The sequence below is a fragment of the Psammomys obesus genome, unplaced genomic scaffold (genome assembly GCF_907164565.1).
Source record: "Psammomys obesus unplaced genomic scaffold, mPsaObe1.curated_primary_1811, whole genome shotgun sequence".
NCBI classification, from domain to species: Eukaryota; Metazoa; Chordata; class Mammalia; order Rodentia; family Muridae; genus Psammomys; species Psammomys obesus.
The window spans coordinates 12,335,812-12,347,212 of record NW_026585626.1 but is presented as its reverse complement, the minus strand read 5'-3'; positions in this window follow the sequence as shown (position 1 = coordinate 12,347,212).

Below are 11,401 nucleotides of genomic sequence, written 5' to 3'. Positions count from 1 at the left end.
GTCATGTGGAACAACATGGCAAAAACTCTAGGACATCATACTTATTTTGTAGTGCTCTTTCCTCCCAGATTAAAACCCTCCATCTTGGAAGAAACCTTGTTAAGACACTGGATGTTAGAAAAAAAAAATGGGAAAGAAGATGATTCACTAGACCAAGGCTTCCCTAAGCTTATATAAGATCCAACTCTGATATACTGTGGATTTAGTCCCATTCTCCAAAGGACTGCATTTGAATTCCAGACTACAAAAGTACTTCTGGCATAGAGGCATGAAACCTCACAAAACTCCACTCCCTACATGAAGGCAAACAGGCAATTATTTCCCAAAACCTAAGTTTTATATCTTTGAAAATTAACTAAAGGCTTTCAATTTAAGAATTCAATCCCCATCCAGAAAAGCAAAGAGGATGGACATCAGAAGAAGGAGAGAACAGGAAACAAGTTAGGAGCCTCTCACAGAAGGCCTCTGAAAGGCTCTACCCTGCAGACCATCAAAGCAGATGCTGAGATTTATGGCCAAACTTTGGGCAGAGTGCAGGGAATCTTATGAAAGAAGTGTGAAATAGTAAGATCTGGAGAGGACAGAAGCCCCACAAGGAGAGCAACAGACCAAAAAAATATGAGCACAGGGGTCTTCCCTGAGACTGATGTGTGGAGATAACCTAGAACCCCTGCACAGATGTAGCCCATGACAGTTTAGTTTCCAAGTGGGTTCCATAGTAATTGGAACAGGGACTGCCTCTGACATGAACTGATTGGCCTGCTCTTTGATCCCCTCCCCCTGAGCGGGGAGCAGCCTTACCAGGCCACAGAGGAAGACAATGCAACCACTCCTGATGAGACCTAACAGACTAGGATCAGAAGGAAAGAAAAGAAGACCTCCCCTACCAGTGGACTTGGGAAGGGGCATGCCTGGAGAAGGGGAAGGAAGGGAGGAATTGGGAGGGGAGGAGGGAGGGAATTACAGGGGGGATAAAAAGTAAATAAAGTGTAATGAATAAAAAAATTAAAATAAATAAAATAAAAATTGAAAAAAAAAAAAGAAAAACTGCCCAATCTCAGTAAGAATAGGACTCTGTGTGTCATTTGGTCTTGTCCTATCCCCTTACTTATTTTCCAGCTCCATGATTGTCTTCAACATAATGATTAATTATTTTAGGAACTCACATGCACAGCCTCACAGCGCATAATCTGATAAACAAGAAGCCAAAAGCCACCAGAAGGGTCAGAACAGCTAAGAACCCACTGGAAAGGCCCAGGAAACAATGTATAGGCTTCTTGTAGCTCACTGAAAAGTCCCATTTTCTGCTGCTTCTACACCTGACTCAGCTCTTGGGAAGAAATCTCATCCATGTGGTGTTTGATGAAACCATGTAGCAGCAATTGTAAAACTGTAAAGATACTAATAACAACACCCCTTGGTTCAACAAGATGCAAATTGGTAAGGATACACAGGGAAATGAGATGCCCATAGTCATCATGACCTTGCTTGTAGGCATTACTGTGAATATCACAGCCACATGTGTGCCTGTATAGAAGTGGCACATTGAGCTGAATGCTGTAGACACACCTAACATACACAGACACTCTTAAGTTTTATTCTTTTTATGGTTCCTTAGCCCAAAATGTTTTTAATAATTTTGAGATTATAATATAATTACGTCACATTCCCTTTCCTCCCTCCAACCCCTGCTATGCACTAATTTCTTTTGTTCTCTCTCAAATCGATGGCTTCTTTTTAAATTGTTTTTATGTGTGTGTGTGTGTGTGTGTGTGTGTGTGACTGTGTATGTTTGTGTGTGTGTGCTTGTGTGTTCACAACCTGCTCAGTCTGTATACACACACACTGTTTTCATAACTATTGATGAAAAAAATGAATCAAGAGAAAGCCCACATTTGTTTATTTTCTCACACTATACAAAAAAATTAACTCAAAACAGATTATAGAGCAGTAATAAAACATTGTTTTAAAAAACAAGAAATGTTCATTATTTGCAACATATATAGAAACATATGTGTTTATACATATATATATTACATAAGCAAAAATGGCAAAAAAATAGACTGAGCATAAGCAAAATTAAAAATGTTTATACCATCAAAGTAAAATATATATATATAGGCACCAAGTCGAAATGATTCACAAATCACACACTTGGTAGAAGCATACACCTCAAAGATAAGCAGTCAAGAAGCCTAATTTAAGTGGGAAAAGATTTCAAGTGGGTATGTCTACAAGTAAGATGTAAAAACTGCACATTGTTATTAGATGAGAAATGACTTTTACTCATCCTACGACTTCTTATATAAATACAAATTAGTCAGCTACTGTGGAGGTTCCTCAAAAAATTAAAAGTTTCATGTTATCCAGCTTTACCACCTCTCAGGAAACACACTCAAAATCAAAGTCTGCTAATGATAGAAATATATGCATTCTTAATTTTTATTGCTAAACTTTGCATGAGAGAAAGTTTATGGAATTGGCAAAGGTGCATATCAGCTGATGACTAGAAAAAGACAAGACAGGGAAGAGAGAAGGAGAGAGAAAAGGAGAGGGGGGGAACTTCACTTAACCATAAAAATATCAAACTTTAACTGGAGATCACTACGTTAAGTAAAATAAGCCAATACCACAAAGAAGAGAATCACATGCTTTCCTAAATATTGGAATGTAGTTGGGAAGAGGAAGAAATATGGAAGAGGAAAAGGAAAGGGGAGGGTAATAAGGAAAGATAGAAGAGAGGAGATAGATATGACCAAGTAGCACTTTATGCGTGTATGGAAAAGTCATGATGAACATCCTTTATGTAGTTAGCATACACCAACACAAATAGAAAACATATTATTTAATCATTATTTAATCATTAATCAGCATTATTTAATCATTAGGGGACTCAACACCAAAACCACAGTGTGATACTTACCACCTCACACCCACTGTCTTAGTTTGGGCTTCATTTTCTGTAACAAAACCCCATGACCAAAAAGCAAGTTGGGGAGGAAAGGATTTATTTGGATTATACTTTCATATTTCTATTCATCATAAAGGAAATTAGGAGAGGAACATAAACAGAGAAGGAACTTGGAGGCAGGAGATGATGCAGAAGTCATGGAGGGTATTGCTTACTGGCTTGTTTACCATAGCTTACTCAGCCTGCTCTCTTATAAACCCCAGGAACACCAGCCCAGAGATGCTGTTACCCACAATGGTTCAGAGCCTTCCACATCAACAGCTAACTAAGAAAATTACATGCAGTGTGATCAAATGGAGGTATTTTCTTAGTTAAAGTTTCCTACTTTCAGATAACTCTTTTGTCAAGTTGATATAAATCCAACCAATACCCACTAAGATAACAGAAAAAAAAATACCAGGTATTGATATGGATGAGGGAAAAGCTAGTATTCTCTTATATTACTGTTAGGGATGGAAAACAGGATAGAAACAGTTTAAATGTTTTTCACCTACTGAATGTGTAATGAAAATATGGTATATATTCACCTGTAAGAAGAATAAAATCACAAAATTTGCAGGTAAATGAATGGAGCTGGAAAATATTATACTGAGTGATGTATCTCAAGCCCAGAAGGCCAAAGACTACATGTGGGTCCTAGCTTGAAATCTTTAGAAGTAGGCAAGGAAAGCACTCCTGCATTGCTGGTGGAAGTGCAAACTTGTACAACCACTTTGAAAATCAATCTGGTACATTCTCAGGAAACTAAGAATAGGTCTGCCTCAAGGTCCAGCTATATACCATTATTGGGCATGTACCTAAAAGATAGCCACCATACTAAAGGACACTTGCTCAACTATGTTCATAGCAGCTGTATTTGTAATAGCCAGAAATTGGAAATAACTTAGATGTCCCTCAACTGAAGAATGGATAAAGAAAATGTGCTACATTTACACAATGGAATACTACTCAGCTATTAAAAAACTAAAGACAATCATGAACTTTGCAGGCAAATGGATGGAATTAAAAAATATCATCCTGAGTGAGGTAACCGAGACCCAGAAAGACATGCATGGTATGTATTCACTTATAAGTAGATATTAGCCATAAAGTATAGCATAACCATGCTCCAATCCACAGACCCAAAGAAACTAAGTAAAAAGGAGAGCCAATGAAGGATGCTTGAATCTTACTCAGAATGGGAAATAAAATAAACATCTAAAGTACATAGAGGGAGGGATCTGGGTGGAAGAGAGAGTGGGGAGAAAAATGAGGGTGGGGATCAGGTTTTGGGAGAGTGGGAAGGACTAGAAAAAAATGCTATGACTGTTACAAAAAGTCGTATTATCCATCAGTTATACTAAGTAGCCAGAGATTGGACCTGTACCTATAACCCCAGCACTGAGGAAACAAAAGAAAAAAAAAAAAAAAAAAGAGGATCCTTAGGACATTCTAGCCAAATCAATGAGCAAGTACAAAGTTCAGTAAGAGACTGTGTCCAAAATAAAGAAGAAGAGCAATAAGGGAGAATGCTGGCATACATATGAGTATGCTTCCTTCATACAGATAAACACACACACACTGAACTATTCCCTTCTTCCCTCTAAAAAGGAAAATAAAGAAGGTGGCAAAGAATCCCTGAGAAAAGAAATTAACATAACTGTAAAGTCTAAATGCTCATACAGTCATTTTCACATGTCCTTGGTTCTAGATATCATTGCATATTTCCTGTGAGAAGAAATAAAGACTGTGGGAAGCTCTTATTTGACCAGGATCACCACAGTGAACCAGGATTTGAGCCTAAGTCCATAGACTTAGATTTTTTTTTTAACCAAACCTACTTTTTTTAGGGTTCTTAAGCACTCTACCTCCCTTCCAACCCCCTGCAACTTTAGGTAAGAGATTAGTAGGGAAAAGGGCTGTAGCCTCTTTTATGTACTTCCTGCTCATTGGGGTCAGTGGATCTTCAGGGGATTTCCAGACTCAGCAGTCCAGTCCAAAGGCCAACACAAAGCAGCGAAAGCCAAAAGACTCAGTTGGATTGCCCAAAGAAACTTTCTGGAATGTTTCTCTCTGTAAAGCCAAGTGTCAAAGCATGAAGATCGGCTCAGCAATGTTGATCCAAAAGCCATCCCTCACTCTGCCTTGGCCTCTATATATGTCCTCTCCTCAAAGTCCACCCACAGATGTTCTCAGCTGGCTAAAGTCATCCCCCTCGCACATGAAGGATCACAGCAAAACATCACCAGCCTTCTCACAAACCAACCTGGGAAAAACATCCCCAGCTTGCAGCAAAACATCACATGACAAAATTTAGTCCTCAAAGAAACTAAAAATTTGCACTTCAGTAATCTTTATACTCACAGTCTGTATGTAGTGTTTTATTTGTCCTAAAATTCTGCCTAAGGAAAATCGAAGACATTTGTAGTGTCTTCGACAAGGAATCAATAGAATTTTGAAGAAAGTTTCTTCTGTGATCTAAATTTGAGTACATAGAACAAAGCATGAAGGGAATCCCTTGCAGCTATGAAAGGCATGTTTATAGACACAAAAGAAAGCCAGCATTCCCTAAGGCTAACAAGAGAAATCAAGATGGAAAGAGTGATTTAGTCTTTCACACACACACACACACACACACACACACACACACACACATATTTATGGATTCACTATGCACAAGTCAATCACAGATAAAAAGTATCCCTAAAAAATTCTATGTTGAAAAATATGTGAATTTTTTATTACTTCCTCAAAACTATCTTTTTCCTTTCTTTTTTTAAATTTAATTTTATTTTTATAATTTTTTATTCATTTTACATCCCAATTGCAGCCTCCTCCCTTGTCTCCTCCTGGTCCTACCCTCTCCCTCTTCTCTCCATCACTCTCCCCTAGTCCTCAGAAAGGGGGAGATCTTCTTCCCTACCATCTGACTCCAGCCTATCAAGTCTCTATAGGAGCGCCTGCATCCTCTTCCTCTGTGGCTTGGCAAGGCACACCCCACCAGAGGGAAGTGATCAAAGAGCAGACAACAGAGTGCATGTTAGAGACAGCCCTGCTCCCTTTATTAGGGAACTCACATGGAGACTAAAATGGCTACATCTGAGCAGGGGTCTAGGTGCTCTCCATACATGGTCCTTGGTTGGTGCATCAGTCCCTGCAGGCCCCGCTGCATACAGATTTGTTGGCACTGTTGGTCTTCTTATGGAACTCATGTCCCGTCCAGATCCTTCTATACCCCTCTTCCCTATGACTTCCTGTGCTCTGCTAAAAGTTTGGCTGTGAGTCTTAGCATCTGTTTGGATACCCTTCTGGGTGGAGTCTTTAAGAGTAAATCTATGGTAGGCTCCTGTCCTGTTTCCTCTCTACAGCTACTTCCACTGTCTATTATATTTGCCCTCCTGAATGAGAAGTAAGCAACTTTCTTAGAGCTCTTCTTATTGTTTCACTTCTTTATGCCTGTGGATTGTAGTATAGTTATCCTGAATTATATGGCCAATATCCACTTATAAATGAGTATATATCATGCATGTCTTTTTATGTCTGGGTCACCTTACTCAGGATATTTTCTAGTTCCATCCATTTGCCTGCAAATTTCATGATTTCCTTGTTTTTAATAGCTGAGTAGTATTACTTAGTGTAAATCTACCAACATTTCTGCATCCATTCTTCAGTTAAGGGACATGTACTTTGTTGCCAGTTTCAGCCTATTATGAATAAATCTGATATGAACATAGTTAAGCAAATGTCCTTGTTGTATGGTGCAGCATCTTTCAGGTGTATGCCCAGAAATGGTATAGCTGGGTCTTCAGGTAGCACTATTTCCAATTGTCTGAGAAAGTGCCAGATTAATTTCCAAAGTATTTGTACAAGTTTGCACTCCCACCAGCAATGGAGGAGTGTTCCCTTTTCTCCACATCCTCACCAGTATACGCTGTCTCTTGAGTTTTTGATCTTAGCTATACTGTGTGTAAGATGAATATAAGAGTTATTTTGGCTTGCACTTCCCTGATGACTAATCACTTTGAAGATTTCTTTAAATGTTTCTCTGCCATTTGATATTCTGTTTAATTCTATACCCCATTTTTAATTGGATTATTTAGTTTTCTGGAGTTTACTTTCTTGAGTTGGTTATATATTTTGGATATTAGCCTGCTGTCAGATATAGGTTGGTGAAGATCCTTTCCCATTCTGTAGGATGTTGTTTTTGTTCTGTTGACAGTGCCCTTTGCCTTACAGAAGTTTTCAGTTTCATGAGGTTGCAATAATTAATTGTTGTTCTTGGAGCCTGTGCTGTTGGTGTTCTGTTCAGTAAGTAGTCTCCTGTGCAAATGACTTCAAGGCTCTTCCCTACTTTTTCTTCTAGCAGATTTAATGTTTGTGGTTTTATGATGAGGTCTTTGATCCACTTGGACTTGAGTTTTGTGCAAGGTGATAAATATGGATCTATTTGCATTTTTCTACATGTAGACATCCATTTAGACCAGCACTATTTGTTGAAGATGCTATCTTTTTTCCATTATATGCTTTTTGGCTTCTTTGTCAAAAATCAAGTGTCTGTAGATGTGTGGGTTTATTTCTGGGTCTTCAGTTTGATTCTATTGATACACCAGTCTGTTTCTATGCCAGTGCCATGCCATTTCTACTACTGTTGCTCTATAGTACAGCTTGAGATCATGAAAGGAGATACCTTCAAATGATCTTTTTTTGTACAGAATTATTTTAGCTATTCTGGTATTTCTTTGTTTGTTTCCATATGAAGTTTAAAATTGTTCTGTAAACATTTGTATTGGTATTTTGATGAGGACTGCATTGAATCTGTAGATTGCTTTTGGTAAGATGGCCATTTTTTCTGTGTTTATCCCACAAATCCATGAGAATAGGAGATCTGTCCATTTTCTGATAACTTTTTCAATTTCTTTTGTCAGAGACTTGAAGTTCGTGTCATACATGTTTTTCATTTGCTTTGTTCGAATTACACCAGGATACTTTGTATGTATTTTGTGGCTATTGTGAAGGGTGTTGTTCTAATTTCTTTATCAGCCCACTTGTCTTCTGTATATAGGAGGATACTGATTTTATTGAGTAAATTTTGTATCCAGCCTCTTTGCTGAAGGTGTTTATCAGCTGTAGGAGTTCTTGGAAGAATTTTTGAGGTCACCTATGTATACGATCATATCATCTGCATATAGCAAAACTTTGGCTTCTTTCTTTCCAATTTGTATCCTTTTGATCTCTTTTAATTGTTTTATGCTCTGGATAGGACTTCAATTTAGGTGTGATTGATTTAAGTTCCTCTCAGTTCAGTTTGGTATTGACTATAGGCTTGCTGTATATTGCCTTTACTATGTTTAGGTATGTGCCTTGTATCTCTGAACTTTCCAAGACTTTAAACATGAATGGGTATTGGATTTTCTCAAATGCTTTTTTGGCATCTAAGGCAATGATCATGTGGGTTTTTTTTTTCTTTCAGTTTTTTATATAGTGGATTATACTGATGGATTTCCATATATTGAACCACCCTTGCATACCTGAGAAGAAGCTTATTTGGTCCTGGTGAATGATATTTTTGATGTGTTCTTGGATTCAGTTTGGGAATATTTTATTAAGTATTTTTGTATATGTTCATAAGAGAAATTAGTCCAAAATTCTCTTTCTTTATTGGGTCTTTGTGTGGCTTAGGTATCAATGTGACTATGGGCTCATAGAATAAGTTTGGTAATGTTCCTTCAGTTTCTATTCCTATTTTGTGGAATAGTTTGAAAAGTATTGGTATTAGCTCATCTTGGAAGTTCTGGTAGAAATTCTACTCTGAAACCATCTGGCCCTGGGTTTTTTCATTTGGGAGATTTTAATGACTGGTTTTATTTCTTTATGAGGATATATGTTTAATTTATTTACCTGATCTTGATTCAACTTTGGTAAGTGGAATCTATCATGAAAATTGTCCATTTTATTTAGATTATCAATTTTTGTGGCATATGGGCTGTTGAAGTAAGATCTTTCAATTTCCTCAGTGTCTGTCATTATGTCCCCCTTTTCATTTCTGATTTTGCTGATTTGGATAGTGTCTCTCTGCCTCTTAGTTTGCTTAAGGGTTTGTCTATCTTGTTGGTTTTATCAAAGAACCAGCTCTTGGTTTCAGTGATTTTTTTAAATTGTTCTCTATGTTTCAAATTTACTGATATCCACCCTGAGTTTGATTATTTCCAACTATTTACTCCTCTTGGATGTGTCTGCTTCTCTTTTTTCTAGGGCTTTAAGGGGCAGCACTAAACTGCTTGTATGAGATGTCTCCAATCTCTTATGAGGCACTTAATGCTATGAAAATTTTCCTCTTAGCACTGCTTTCATTGTGTCATATTAAGTTTGGGTATGTTGTGCCTCCATTTTCATTGAATCTTAGGAAGTCCTTAATTTCTTTCTTTATTTCTTCTCTGACCCAGTTGTCACTGAGTAGAGAGTTGTTCAGTTTCCATGTATGTATAGGCTTTTTTTTTTCTCTTGTTGTTTGGGTTCCGATTTAGTTCATGGTGGTCTGATAGGATACAAGGAATTATTTCAATTTTCTTGTATCTGTTGAAGCTTGCTTTGTGACCTCCTATATAGCCAGTTTTGGAAAAGGTTGCTGAAAAGAATATATACTCTTTTGTGTTTGAGTGAAAAGTCCTGTAGGTGTCTATTAGGTCCATTTGATTCATAATACCTTTTAGTATCAATATATCTCAGTTGAGTTTGTATTTTATTAACCTGTCCTTTGGTGAGAGTAGGGTATTGATTGACGTGTGGTTTAATCTTTATTAATGGTTTCCTTAAAAATGTGGTGCCCTTGTATTTGGGATATTTAGATGTTCAGAATTGAGATGTCACTTTCGTAGAGTTTTCCTTTCATGAGTATGAAGTGTCCTTCCTCATTTCTTTTGATTAATTTTGTTTGAAAGTATATTTTATTAGATATTAGAATAGCTAGTCCAGCTTGCTTCTTGGGTCTTGTTTGCTTGGGAAAAGTTCTTCCAACCCTTTATTCTCAGGTAATACCTATCTTTGTGACTGAGGTGTGTTTCTTGTATGCAGCAGAATGTTAGGTCTTATTTCCATTAGTTTCTTTTCATTGGAAAGTCGAGTCCATTGATGTTGAGAGTGATTAATGATCAGTGATTCTTAGTTCCTTTTATTTTTTATGTGGTAGTGTGTTTGTTTGCTTTTCTACTTTTGGTTTTGATGTAGTGAAATTATTTACATCCTGTGTTTTGGGGGATGTAGTTAACTTCTTTGGGTCAGAGTTTTTCTTCTAGTATCTTCTATAGGGCTGGATTTGTGCATAGATATTGTTTAAATTTGTTTCTTTAGTGAAATGTCTTGTTTTCTCCATCTACGGTGATTGAAAGTTTTGCTGGGTATAGTAGTCTGGCCTGGCATCTCTGGTCTCTTAGGGTTTGCAAGAAGTCTCCCCAGGTGTTTCTGGTTTTTATGATCTCTGCTACAAAGTCAGGTGTGATTCTAATGGGTTTGCCATTATATGTTACTTGGCCTTTTTCCATTGTAGCTTTTAATGTTTTTTTTTTTTCTTTGTTCTGTACATTTAATGTTTTGATTACTATGAGGTGGGAGGATTTTTTTCTGGTCTAATCTGTTTGGTGTTCTGTAGGCCTCTCGTATGCTTGTAGGCATGTCTTTCTTTAGATTAAAAAAATTTTCTTCTGTAGTTTTGTTAAAAATATTTTCTGGACCTTGGAAACAGGAATCTTTTCTTTCTTCTATTCCTATTATTTTTATATTTCATCTTTTTATGATGTCCTTGATTACTTGCATATTTTGTGTCAGGAATTTTTTAGATTCAACATGTTTTGAAGGATACATCAATTTCTTCCTTTGTATCTTTTACAGCTAAGATTCTGTCCTCCATCTCTTTTATTCTGTTGGTGATGCTTACCTCTGTAGTTCCTTTTCCTTCTTTAAGTCCTCTCTCTCCAGGATTTCCCCAGTTTGTGCTTTTTTATTGTTTTCATTTCCATCTTCAGATATTGAAACATTTTACTAATTTCCTTCACCTGTTTGTATTTTCCTGTATTTCTTTGAGTAGTTTATTCATTTCCTCTCTGCAGGCCTCTCTAATGGCCTCAATCTGTTTGACTGTGTCTTCCTGTATTTCTTTACAGATTTTATTTGTTTCCTCTGTTACCATCCTCATAAGAATAGATTTATGGTCATTTTCTTTTGTTTCAGTTGTGTTAGGGCATCCAAGGCTACTTGCTTTATGATAAGTGAGATGCCTATTGCTTTAGCTTTTGTTGATTTTGTTTTCACTGGCCTTTAGCCATCTGGTTGTCCCTGGTGTTGACTGGCAGTTTCTGCTGCCCACTGGAGTCCTGGGGGTGGGGTGGGAAGAGCTCTGGGCAGGAAGCTGGATGTTTCTGCAGGAGCTCTCCTCAGATTGGTGGGTATGGTCTTAAA